The 13,045-nt window shown below is 34.7% G+C and overlaps 1 long non-coding RNA gene across 1 annotated transcript; it reads right to left on the bottom strand.

Moving 5' to 3' along the window:
• Positions 1–10,753: 10,753 nt before the first annotated feature.
• LOC132621852 (uncharacterized) lies at positions 10,754–12,386 on the bottom strand. Its single transcript, XR_009575717.1, has 3 exons — positions 12,251–12,386; positions 11,838–11,900; positions 10,754–11,055 (listed from the first exon to the last, which is right to left on the bottom strand). It is a non-coding gene; the product is annotated as an uncharacterized LOC132621852 (long non-coding RNA).
• Positions 12,387–13,045: the final 659 nt, after the last annotated feature.

The following is a 13,045-nucleotide window of genomic DNA, read 5'->3' as shown; positions in this document are numbered from 1 at the left end:
TTCTCGATCTTAGTAGTATTTGTTTTTGTTTTTTGTTTTAGACTTTTAATTTGTCTCTGAAATTAAAGTTGCAGACTCCAAGTACACTTTGTGTTGCAAAACAAATTAGCCTCAGTGGTTTAAAGCATTAATCTACTCAATATAATAAATCCGTCGAATAAACTTCATGATGGAGTTGACAATATTGCTTGCCGGGTTTTTGGATGGATTAATTGTGACGGGTGAGTAGGATAGTTTCACAGTATTTATAGATAGGATTTTTGTTTTGATTCACTCATGTTGAGGTAAAAAAAAAAAAAAAAAGAGAGAATAAATTAAGGGTTCAAACAATACATTGAGTAGCAAAGAAAATGGTAGAAAATCTTAGGAGGAGGTTGTGTGAATGGAATAGAAAAAGATTAGAGCTTGATAATTAATTTAATAATTTAAAATAGTAACAATGTAATAAAAAAATACAGAACATAAATGTTATTTGATAGTTAGTTATTAATTCGTTATCTTTATTTTCATATAGATTTGATTATTTGGGGGGTGGGAGATACATTTCATTGAGAAACAATATGACAGTTAAACTTTTTTAAGGTATTGTGAACCAACATTTTAAGGTATTGTGAACTAACATTCCCGAATAAAGTGTATTTTTTTAACATAATAAAAATGAATCTGAATTAAAGATAGAATTTTTGGATTTGTAGATAAATTTTCGAATTTGAATTGAAAATATATCTTTTTTTTAAAAAAAAGTGTATTTTTTTTAATTTGAATTAAAAATATCTCCCAGAATCTGCACAATAATTGAAAGATACTTATCTTTTCAAAACTAATCAAACATTATCCTTCATAAATTAAGCCGGTAAGCAATTAGATTTTCAAAAATATTAAACGTGGAGCACATGTAATCAATTTTGGTATGACCATTCATCAATTAAATATTATGAAAGATAAATGTTATTTTTCTCTTCTTAACCGTTAAAAAGAGAATGATGAAAATCAATTAAAAAAAAAAGGATATGGACAATTAGTTTGAAGATCATGACATATGTTGTAATATGATTTAATTTTAACTAAACGATAAAGCTTTTAACTAATGAAAGTCAATTAATAAAAAGATCTGGAAAAGTTTGAATATCGTTACACATTTTGAAATGTGATTTAATTTTAACTAAAAGATAAAGCTTTTAAGTAAATATTGATAGTTTTAGATTTTAAATTAAAATCTACTCTCTTATTCATACTTATCAGTTATCTGAATTTGGTTTTACGGATAAACACATTTTCCAAAACAAAAATTACTACCCTATCTTAACTAATTAAAAAGATAAAATTTAAATTTTTGAGTTTGAATTTGAAAGATAAAATTATTCGAATCTTTTCTTCTATATATAGAGAAAGGATGATGGTAGGCTTAGATTGAGATAATTTTTTATTTCATTACTGAATCTCCTTTTGTTATTGCATGTCATCACTTCGGTATTTAAATTTCTTCATATTATCTGTCTTCTCTTCTTTGTTATTTTTTTAACTAATTGATTGATTTTTTTTTTAATTTCATTGCGAAAGGTATCAAGTTTGTATATATGAGGAAACTGAAATGAAATACAAGCTTACAACAAAGTGGATCTACCAAAAATAATCAGGTAATAAGGATGTTTTCTTTCATAAGCAAACATAATTGCTACATTATTCACATGGATTAAGTGCTCTTCTTTTGCCATTGTATCTAATTACTTAATTATTTTTACATACAGATGATAGTAAATTACTTATTCTCATTTATAGTAAGGATAAAAAAAATCAATTATGGATTATTTCATTTGAACCCTCTCATAATACATATTAGCTTTCTTCTTTTAGTTCCATCACTTTCTTTTTATTTTTTGTTCTCATCTGATATCTGGTACTCGTATTGGAGTTTGACTAATCCGAATTTGTGCCACGACCCATTTGGGGAAGCACTCCATACTAAGGATTTTTTTCATATCCAGGGCTCAAAACTGAGATCTATGATTAAGGGAGAAGTAGACCCATCTGCTACACCATATCCTGGTAGTTCCGTCACTTTCGAAAGAAATTAAAGAAATTGTACAACTCATTTCTACCGAGTCAAAAGAGAGTAAAGCTAAGGACAATGAGAAAGCAATTCCCAATAAAATACTTCTAGAAATAAATCTGAAAAAATGATAAATGCTTCACGAAAAATAAAATCAAATGGTGAATTTTCTTTAATAAAATCAGATGGTAAATTTTTCTTTTCTCCCTCTTGTGTTTAGATTTCTTATTTTATCTCTTTGAATTCTACTTCAAATCAACGCCTTAAAATTTGTACTAAACAAGTATTTTCTAATTTGATTTATGCACTAATTAGTTATCTGTTTTTTTTTCCATCCTTTGAGGAGACATCTTATAATTTTTCTTGGTAATAAAATATGATTTAAAAATGAATTTGAAGCTTAAAAATGTGGTTGTGTCCACGACAAAAATAACGAGGGAAAGAATCGATTAACAAGGCGAATAATATCCAAGAAAAATTATCGTGATAAAAAAAGTGAGGAGAATTCTAAACTAAGTTTGCTTGACATGCCAGTTGAGTTAATTGATAAGTGATGGTTGTTATTATGTTTCATGAGGTTATGACGTGTTTTAGGACCATTAATTACCGTTCTATTGATCTTAAATAAAGGGATAACGATGGCAAATCAAGAATTTTTGTGTTGATTAGTTCTATTCATCACAAAAAAGATGTTTTTATATTCATCGGTCTGATTATGTTTTTCAACTTGAACCATAGAGAGAATAAATAAGAACCCCGTACAGATCCATATTTGATTTTAGATCTATATGTATCTAAAATGCATGTAAGTATAGTTAGGTTACTTACCTTCTATATTACTTGGTTTTTAGAGATACTCAATTTAATAAATTAAACCTAAGGATATAGATATATAAAATAAAATGAAATATATAAGTATAAATTAATTTTGAGATAATCTGGTAAAATTTGAGCTTTCTTCTGTTAATAAAAACATATCAATTTTTTTTAAAAATATTTAATTATTTTAGCATAATAATTAAAATATTACTATTTATAATAATTAAATATCATAATAATTAACATCACAATTTAGAATAAAAAATAATATCATTTGGATTAACCGTACAACAATTAACGATAAGAAATTGCTTAAAATATCATACGGAGTACTAAACAAATTACATAAAGAGGAAAGACAAAAATAGAGTCCGGAACCAAAATGCCCCCGAAAAAAACTTTTTGAACCAAAATACCCCAACAAAAAAATAAGTTACCAAAGTATCCATAGCGCAGTATTTTACTGCGCTATAGCACTAACGGAGACGGAGTAGTTAAGTACTAAAACGCAGTAAAATAATGCGCTATCCAGAACTGTCTCTCACCTATAACGCATTATTTTACTGCGTTATAGGAGCTTCCCATTTCCACCACCTTCGCTCCTTTTTACGTAATTTATCTTTTTTACGTAGTTTAGCCGTATATTAATCATGCTTTGAGACTCCAAAACTTCAATATTTTATATAGAACTCTAGTTATATTTGTACAATTAATAAAATAGGCTCAACACATCAAGAATACGTGATACTTTGGATTGTCGTTTTAGTAGTTGAAAAGTGCTCGAAGTCCTTTTTTGTTTGAAGACTTGTAGTCATTAGCTTTAAGTTATTTATCTTTTAGGGTTTCGTCTTATTTTTAAATTAATGCTTAACTTTATTTCGAACGTGTCACGTTTTTTTAATTATCAATTTAGGATTTGAAACTATAAACAATAATAAAGCCTAATGATAATATTTATAAATATGCAAAAAATGTATAATATTTACGATAAATTGTACAACACTAATGTATATACACTATTGAGGATGGGTCCCACATGTAGTATGCCGGAGACTATCCCTAGGCCTAAGGCTCATACCATCCCCACCGCCCTCGCCATAGTCTCCGTCGCCCTTTTTCCTTTTAATAACCGGGCGCTCCAAGTCATGATCATCTCCTTTTCCCCTAGCCCTTGCGCCCTTAACTAGAACGTGCTTCTTCTTGGGATCTTGTCCCGCTGGCACGCTCAGAACCTTAGGCTGAGCTGGGTCTGGAAACTCGACCTCTTTCTCGTCGGGAGTCACCACCGCAGGCGCCGAAGGATGAACCTGAAAAGTATATAAATATTAGTACCATTTCTTATTTATATTGAATACATTAACGTTATTTATTTAATCAAATCTGTGTGTCAACGGGCGCCTGACAAGGCTCCTGAGATGGGTCTGTAGGCTCCTGAGATGGGTGTGATGGTGAATATGAGGTAGTCTCCTGGACGAGATGCTGTTCGAAGTCCAAGTAAAGGTTATAAAAATTAAATAAATATTTACCTTATATTGAATAAAATTAGTTTTAAGTAAAAAACTTACATGCGCCTCGGTAGTCTCATGAGAAGACACCTCTGCCTCGGCAGGCTGATGAGAATGCTCCGGAATGGGCAGCTCCTGTGCACTCACTGGCGCCGAATCCTAAAATATGAAAAAAATGAAATAATAAGTACTTTAAATGATCAAATATGTATATTAAATATTGACCTTATATTGAATAAAACTAATTTTAATTAAAAGCTTACATGTGGATCGACAGTCACATGGGAAGACATCGCTGGCTCGGCAGGCCCATGAGAAAATGCCTGAGTGGGTGGCTCTGGTGGACCCGCTGACGCCGAATCCTAAAATATAAAATAGTACTAAATAATGAGTAACATATATGTATTTAAAATAAATAATTTAAATGAACAAATAAGTATTTTAAATACTAACCGGGATCAAAAACTCATCGAAGTCAAGAATCTGGGCTCCCTCTAAATTCCTAACAGGCCGCTCATCAACTAATGAAGCGCGTAACGCCGCCCAATCAACGTTATCACGCTCCTCCATGTATGCATTCTGGCTCGGCTGTGATGAAGACCCGGGTATCTCAGCAAGTAAGAGCGCCGGCGTAAACGTAGGTGAGTGAGTCCCCAGGTGAGCTGCCACCGGCCTGGAAGGGCTGCGGATGGACTAGACCGTGAACGCCCTCTGGAATGGGATCGGCCTCATCCGCCTCATTTACCAGTCCTCCACCACCAGGTCCTCTAGCAGCAGCGCCGCGTCCTCTACGCGCACGACGTCCTCCGGCAGCACGACGTCCTCTGCCAGCACGACCTCCTCCTCTGGGAGCACCCGGTGCTGCCTGATACTCAGCCTCCGGAACAGGCTCCGCCATGCGCCTAATCTCGCCTGCGTGGCGGATATCATCCTCGGAAATCCTAACCATCTCCGCTGCAAGCCCCGCAAGCCCAGGGTAAGGCATATGCTCTAACCCCAAGATGCGTAAACGCTGTACGACCACCAGCTGCATTTGTGTTTAACAGAAACAAAAAAAGTTTATTTTTAAAACGTAACAATTAATGAAATTAGATAAATCTAAACACGATAAACTTACCAATGCCTCGTACTGCCCCGCGAGTGCTGAATATCCTACATCTCTAGGGGGACGCAAAGCTGGGTTGCCGATCAATCGGCGTGTGATCTGATGATACGAGCGTATGTAATGCTCAATGGGAGTCAAATGGCCGACCACCGCTAAAGTGCCCAACCTGTTCTCCCAACGGTGGAGCTGGACATCCATATAAGCCAAAAAATCATCATCAACGGCAGCCTGATCGTCCCGCTGGTAGTGTCGGAGCTCATGACGGACATCAGGGGGTATACTCTGTGTATGCCCAAACTATCGTAAGACACGCTCGGGCATGTGATCCTCTACGATGTCCAGGTGTATCAATGGACACCGCGACCTCCAAACCCCCTGACCTGCCCTATAGAAGGGGGGCAAACCATCTAATATAGCAGCGTACGACGTCCATATAAATAGCTGCATAACATATAAATACAAATCAGTGATCACCAAGTAGAAAAGACGTTTAATTAAATTATTAATGTAAATTTAAATAGTTTTACCGCATCGTCCGTCATGTGATCAAGCTGGTCCCGGAATGGAAGAATATTGTGGTGCGTATCGACATCCCGATCAAAACCCGCTGTCCACCTCCTCGCATAAGGCATGTCAATCTCGAGGTGATGCCTAGGTACGGGCTGAAAAGGCAGCATCCTCTCCCACGCCCATAACTGTAAGCGATATTAGAAAATACTATTTTTTAGTCGTCCTTTCAAGAGGTTTGTTGACATTAAAGGAACGCACACTTAAATATTACCTGGAGAAGAGCAAAAAATCCACACACATCTCTGACAACACCAATAGACGCTCGGCACAGGCATTTGTAAAGATACGCCAAAATAGCACCGCCCCAGCTGTAGTCTCCCAAGCGGTCCAGATGCTCCAAGAAAACCAAGTAACGTAAACTGACAAAGGCACCCGATGAATTCGGGAACAAGATGCCCCCGACTATAATAAGCAGGTACAAACGGGCATGACGATCAATATCGTCCTGCGGGGTGCCGTCGTCAACCGGATCCAGACCCTCCAAATAAGTGCAGAGTGCACTAAGCTGAACCCGACTCTGTCCCGATATCTAGGCCGCGGCATCAGGCACGAAGTGGGTGAGCCTAGTCAACTCTGTCACCCACGTCTGACTAGGAGGAGGCTCGTACCGAGTGTACAGTGGCTCTCCATCAACCCGCAATCCAAAGAGGACCTCGACATCCTGAAGTGTAATCGTGGCCTCACCAGTGCGAAGATGGAAGGTATGTGTCTCTGGCCTCCACCGCTCAACCATGGTCGTGATGAGCGCCCAATCATGCTGTACCCGACCAACGGACACGCAACGGTAGATGCCGCCCCGAAACAATATCTCCAACACGCGAGGGTGTGGGGGGTGCTCGCGTAAAAGAGCCCACGCTCTATGGAGCCTACGGGGATGGAGCCTAATAGATATCCCTATAGTACCGGCCCATAATAACTCTGACCTATGATTGTCTTGCAAAGACAATACTGATCTATCAGCGGGCCCCGGGTGAACAGCGGGCCCCGGGTGATCATCGGGCCCAGGGGGAACATTCGGATCCATGAAAGAGTCCGGTTTGTACAAACTAAATTAGTCATTATTCTTGAAATGAAAGACAAATTATATTAACTAATCGAAATTTAGCAGTGATATTTGTTTGGAACTCTATTTTGAATATGTGATACATTTTTAGTTGACCAAATAGCCAACACAACTATAAACTTTACATTTTTACATTTTTATCGTTAGCTTATGTATTTATGAAAAGAAGAACTTTAACTATTCTTTTTAAGATTTTTTTTTATTTAACATATATATTCACGCTTTTAAAATTGTATAGATTAACATAATCATTTACAACTTGTTTGGATGGTTGTTACTTATTGTATTATATTATGTTGTTAGTTTAAATAAAATGTTTGCTTTGGTTGCTACTTTAATTTTATTGTTATGTAACGACGAAAGGTTTTATTTTATGTAACCACTGATTTGGTCCTATACAATACAACACAATACGATAAATGTCAAAACAATACATAACAATCATCCAAATAAAGTGTTAACAATATAATAATTCATTACCAATCAACTTCTTTCAATTCATAAAGAATATTTAACAAATACTCAATTAACAAAATAATAATTCATTAACAATTCATAAATAATTAACCAAATTAACAACTCATAAACATATAACAAATTAACAATGCATAAACATTTAACAAATTAACAATTCATAAACATTTAACAAATAATGAATTAAACCAAAAGAATAAAATAAAAATAAAACGGAACAGTGGCCTAAGCCACTGCCCAGCCAGCCCAATTAAACCAAAAAAAAAAAAAAAACGAAATTTGTTTTTTTTTTTTTTTTTTGGAAATTAAGGACGATTAAATGTTAAACATGCATGCAATATAATGTATATAACAAAATAATAACAAAAGTTCATAGTAGAAAACCTTAATCGAAGATTTTTTGTAGAGTTATTTTAATCGAGTTGTACGCCGCTTTTTCTCAAAATTCGAACTTAGAATCTTGCTCCTTGACTTGAATATACCGAGAATCTAAACTTTCCGGATGAAATTTAATAGAAAACGGCGTTTTTAAGACATGGGGACCACCTTAAATAGCCTCCAATGGCGTTTTGATTTTTTTTTTTCCACGGGAGGGGACCAGTGGTGGAACCCGATCGGGTTATAGTGGAGTTATATAGCACAGTATTTTACTGCGCTATAGGAGAGAGACAAACTCCTATAACGCAGTAAAATAATGCGTTATAGGTGAGAGACAGTTCTGGATAGCGCATTATTTTACTGCGTTATAGCACTTAACGGCTCCGTTTCCGTTAGTGCTAAGGCGCAGTAAAATACTGCGCTATTGGTACTTTGGTAACTTATTTTTTTGTTGGGGTATTTTGGTTCAAAAAGTTTTTTTCGGGGGCATTTTGGTTCTAGACTCACAAAAATAATACATGGGTGAAATAGACCTTAATGGTAAAAAGGGGGAAAATGCAATTGTAAAAAGTTGGGGGAGGGGGGTAGTTAATTTGCTTTTATATAGTTAAAGGGACAAAAAGATTTTCACACTTAATATAATATAATATAGTAAGTCACTTGAAAAATACGTCAATCTAAATTTTAGATTTCTGCATATGATCGTAACTATGCGAGTGTTGTTTTACTTTTCCCAAAAGTAGAAGAAGACTATTATGATTTACCGTTTGTTGTTGAATCATGTTATATTTCAAGCTATTTATATCACTAATTATGTCAATAGTTATTCGATGATTATATGATTTGTATTTTTTAATTTCATAGTTTTCATTTTTGGGATATACTGCTCACAAGCAAAATAACAGTAGAAATTTTATTATAAAGTTCTATCTAAAATGCTCAAACAAGCAACCATTGCAACTTAATGTGATTAGTTTCCTCCAATACAATGCGCGCATCGCGCGGGTACGAATACTAGTTTTAATAACAGAAAAGGTCAGAGTTGTCCTTGAACTATTCGAAAGGATATAATTATATCTCTCGTTATTGTTAATTCTTTCTACCAAAAAAAAAAAGAAAAAAAAGATAATTCTAAAAGGGAACATGACATAGAGCTGCTCGGTTTGATGGAGCCAAGGAAGATAGAATAGTTGTTTATTCATCACATCCTTTGCACCAAGATATGGTTAATACTATAATATGCTGGAAAGATCGTCGCCAGTACCTACATAATTTGAAGAAATTGCACGGTTGTGAAAATGTTATTTCTATTGAGGGCCAAAAATAAAAGACCAACATAAAATAGGGCCAAAAGTGCAAATGACCAATCTAATTCGCCCCATTAGGTGGACTTTAGGTGTGCTGCTTGTAGGAGGATTTTTCGACAAATTCTTTTTTTGAAATTCAGATCCAACTAGCAAATATTTAGGAGAGTGTTTGACTAAACATATAAGCTGTCAAATTGGTTTAGAAGTAGATTTAACTTATTTATGCGTTTGGCAAATACTCAAAGTGCCTATAACTTTTACATGTCAAATGCCACCCTTGCAATTTTCTGCTCCTGAAACTCAATATAATCAAAGCACATTGATATCTAGAAATATTAATCACCTGCAAAACAATAACAATAAATTAATGTAAATATCTTATAACTTTTACATGTCAAATGCCACCCTTGCAATTTTCTGCTCCTGAAACTCAATATAATCAAAGCACACTGATATCTAAAAATATTAATCACCTGCAAAACAATAACAATAAATTAATGTAAATGTCTCATGTTTTTTTGAGTCTATCCCACTTTATCCCCTAACATTTAAGAGTTGGAAAGCGATACCCCCTCCACATATTGAATGAGAACGATAACCCCCTTATGTAATATTTTCTGGTAAGTTTTTTTTTTTTTTGAATAAAGATCTTTTTCTTTCTTTCTAGAATAAAATTACAAAAATATATAACTCTTATTATAGTCTCATTCACCTATTTCGTTGAAAATAATGTGCTTATCTTTTATATAATAACTACTTGAAATTTGTTCTATAATAACTACTTAAAAACCAACAATTTTTCAAAATTTAGTTGATACAATCTTTTCTCAAAGACTCTAAAACTTTAAACACCAATTATATCCAACCAATTAAAATTAAGGAAGAAACATTATTGATACAACATTTGTTATTAACATATGATATGAAAAATTATTGATAAAACGAATGTCACATAACCTGATATTTATTAACAAATTACAAGTAGTTGTTATATTCTAAAATATAAATACATTATTTTCAATGGAATATGTGAATGAGACAATAATAAGAGTCATATATTTTTGTAATTTAATTCTAGAAAGAAAAAAGACTTATTCAAAATTTTAAAAAAAATCTCACCGAAAAATATTACATTAGGGGATTATCGTTCTCATTCAGTATGTGGAGGGTATTGTTTCCCAACTCTTAAGCGTTAGGGGGGGGGGGGGGGGTAAAGTGGGATTGACTCGTTTTAATATAAAGATCTTATGTGGTTTATATATATTTCCAAGTATTCGACGTCTTTACGTAAATACGAGTATGTTTTTTGTATCGTGCTAAGATCTCCTACATATTTACTGTCACGACCCAATTTAGGACCATGACCGGCGCTATGGGGTAGGGTTCCCAAAGCAAGCCTTAACGGGAATTCTACAGAAAATCGGCCAGAGTTTTCCCTGTTTTTATGACTATCCCAAACTTTCCTGTCTCAAAATCAACAACAAAAATATCCAATCTCAACCAAACTAAATGCAATCATCCTCAATCAACCCGTTTTCAACGTAATAATACTAAAACATCTCTAAAATACGGGAAAAACACCTAATACTAGTCACCAGTCTATAATGAATAAAGAATACTCATGGAATAAATCAAATGACTATGGAGCAACTCTAAGAATTCAAAAGAAAAGACCATCATAGATAATAGAATCTTGGCCCACGCGGACAAGTGCGGGGCTCACCAGTAACTTTCAACTAGTGCTCTCTAGTTACCGTAATCCTCACCAACGTCACCTGCGGTCTCTGAAAAAAATAGCGAGGAGTGAGACGCTTGCTCAGTGAGTAATAACACTTAACCACAACCGTTTTTATTGGGGACAAGTCAGAAAACATGCTTATATAATATTCATGAAATATCACGAAATAAATGCCCTTTTTGCAAAAACAATAGCAATAATCAATCTTGTCGGTTTTCATGTAAGCAAAAATCATTTAACAATTCAGTAATAAACTCTGTAAACAATGTCATATCAACTCTTATATCTGGGAGGTTTCCAAGAAAGGTTCATGTAATCTATATCATATGGACCCCTTCGTAAAAGAAGTCAAATATAACTGTAGGTCCCTACTCGAGGGAAAAACTGTGCATGTATGCTAGTTCTACCTTCCCAATAGCGAGGACTATAACTGTAATCTGTACATACAAGGTGCACCAGGTCTAACGAACCCGCCGTTAGCTACGGATTCCTTCAAAGTCTCCTCCCATTAATACTTTTCTTTGAAAAAAATAAATACTCATATGAAAGCATTTTCAAACAACACAGGGCATTTCAATTCTTATCAAATCATGTAATTTCATTTCAGAAACGGTAATCATATCTCAAGTAACGGTAAAACATATCTAGTAACGGTGAAAACAACTAGAATAACCGGTAACCATCTCAAGTAAATTGTTCGGTACTATATCAAGTAAAGGACTTGTCCCACATGCAATTTCAAAGCATCAGTAACACATTTTATTTTCAAAATCATGTATAAACCATGAAGGTTATGAAAATACAAATTGTGGTAAAATTACTACTCACAGTACTCGTGTCGAAATACCAGACTCGTCACCACGCAAATCCGTACCACTTCCTTCGATCAATCTATAATCACATCATATCAATCTCGTGTTAATTCCCTTATTTTGGCTAACTAGTAACTAAATTAGAATACCTCACCCTCAGGATTCCTGTTAAAATTTTCAATCAATCTAATTATTTATATTTGCTCACGCTTTGAGTAATTCAATTAAGCCACGATCTACCAATTTTGGATTAACAACTAGAACAACCTTAATGTCCAACTTACTTTTCCTATGGTATATACTGAAATTCACTCAATTCTTGAAAATTAATAAATTTCTCTGTTTCTTCTACCTCTGTCTCTTCAACTCTCAATCCCACTTCTTAAAAAAAAATATGAATTAAATCTATAACTAAGGTGAGAAATTTACCTTTCTCTTCTCCTCCTATCCTTATCATTTATCTATGCTTGAATTCCTTTTGTGCTTCTTCACTTGAAAGTGGCTGAACCCACGTTTTTGTTTTGATTTTCTTTTCTTTGAAAGTGGCTGGCAGAACATATGTTCAGCCTTTGCCCTTATTGTTCACGTTATAATGGGCTGAGGCCCATTTTTTTTTAGGGTTGCGGCCCACATGCCCTTTATTCCTTTTTTTTTTTTTTATAAGTTTAACTAACTAATTACCTACACTTAAATATGGGATATTACATTCTCTCCACCTTAGGAAATTCGGTCCCCGAATTTAAAATAAGAGCATACCTATAGACTGAAATAAGTGGGGATACTTGGCTCGCATATCGTTCTCGGACTCCCAAGTAGCTTCTTCAATGGTATGATTTCTCCATAAGTCTTTCACGGACACAATTTCTTTTGACCGTAACTTCCTTACTTGTCTGTCAACAATAGCCACTGGCTCCTCTTCATACGTCAAGTTCTCATCAAGGGTTATAGTCGGTGCTTCTAGCACACGAGAAGGGTCTGATATGCATTTTCTTAACATAGAAACATGAAACACTGGATGAATAAAAGACATCTCACGAGGAAGTGCCAAACGATAAGCCACCTCTCCTACGCGGTCAAGTATCTCATATGGTCCTATAAATCTCGGACTCAATTTACCTCTTTTTCTGAATCGCATCACACCTTTCATAGGAGATACTCGCAAGAAAACTTTGTCCCCAACTGTGAACACTAAATCCCTTCTTCTCTTATCTGCATAAGACTTTT

Source organism: Lycium barbarum, chromosome 2, assembly GCF_019175385.1.
Source record: "Lycium barbarum isolate Lr01 chromosome 2, ASM1917538v2, whole genome shotgun sequence".
Classification (NCBI taxonomy): domain Eukaryota; kingdom Viridiplantae; phylum Streptophyta; class Magnoliopsida; order Solanales; family Solanaceae; genus Lycium; species Lycium barbarum.
This window is presented reverse-complemented; position numbering and strand designations above follow the sequence as displayed.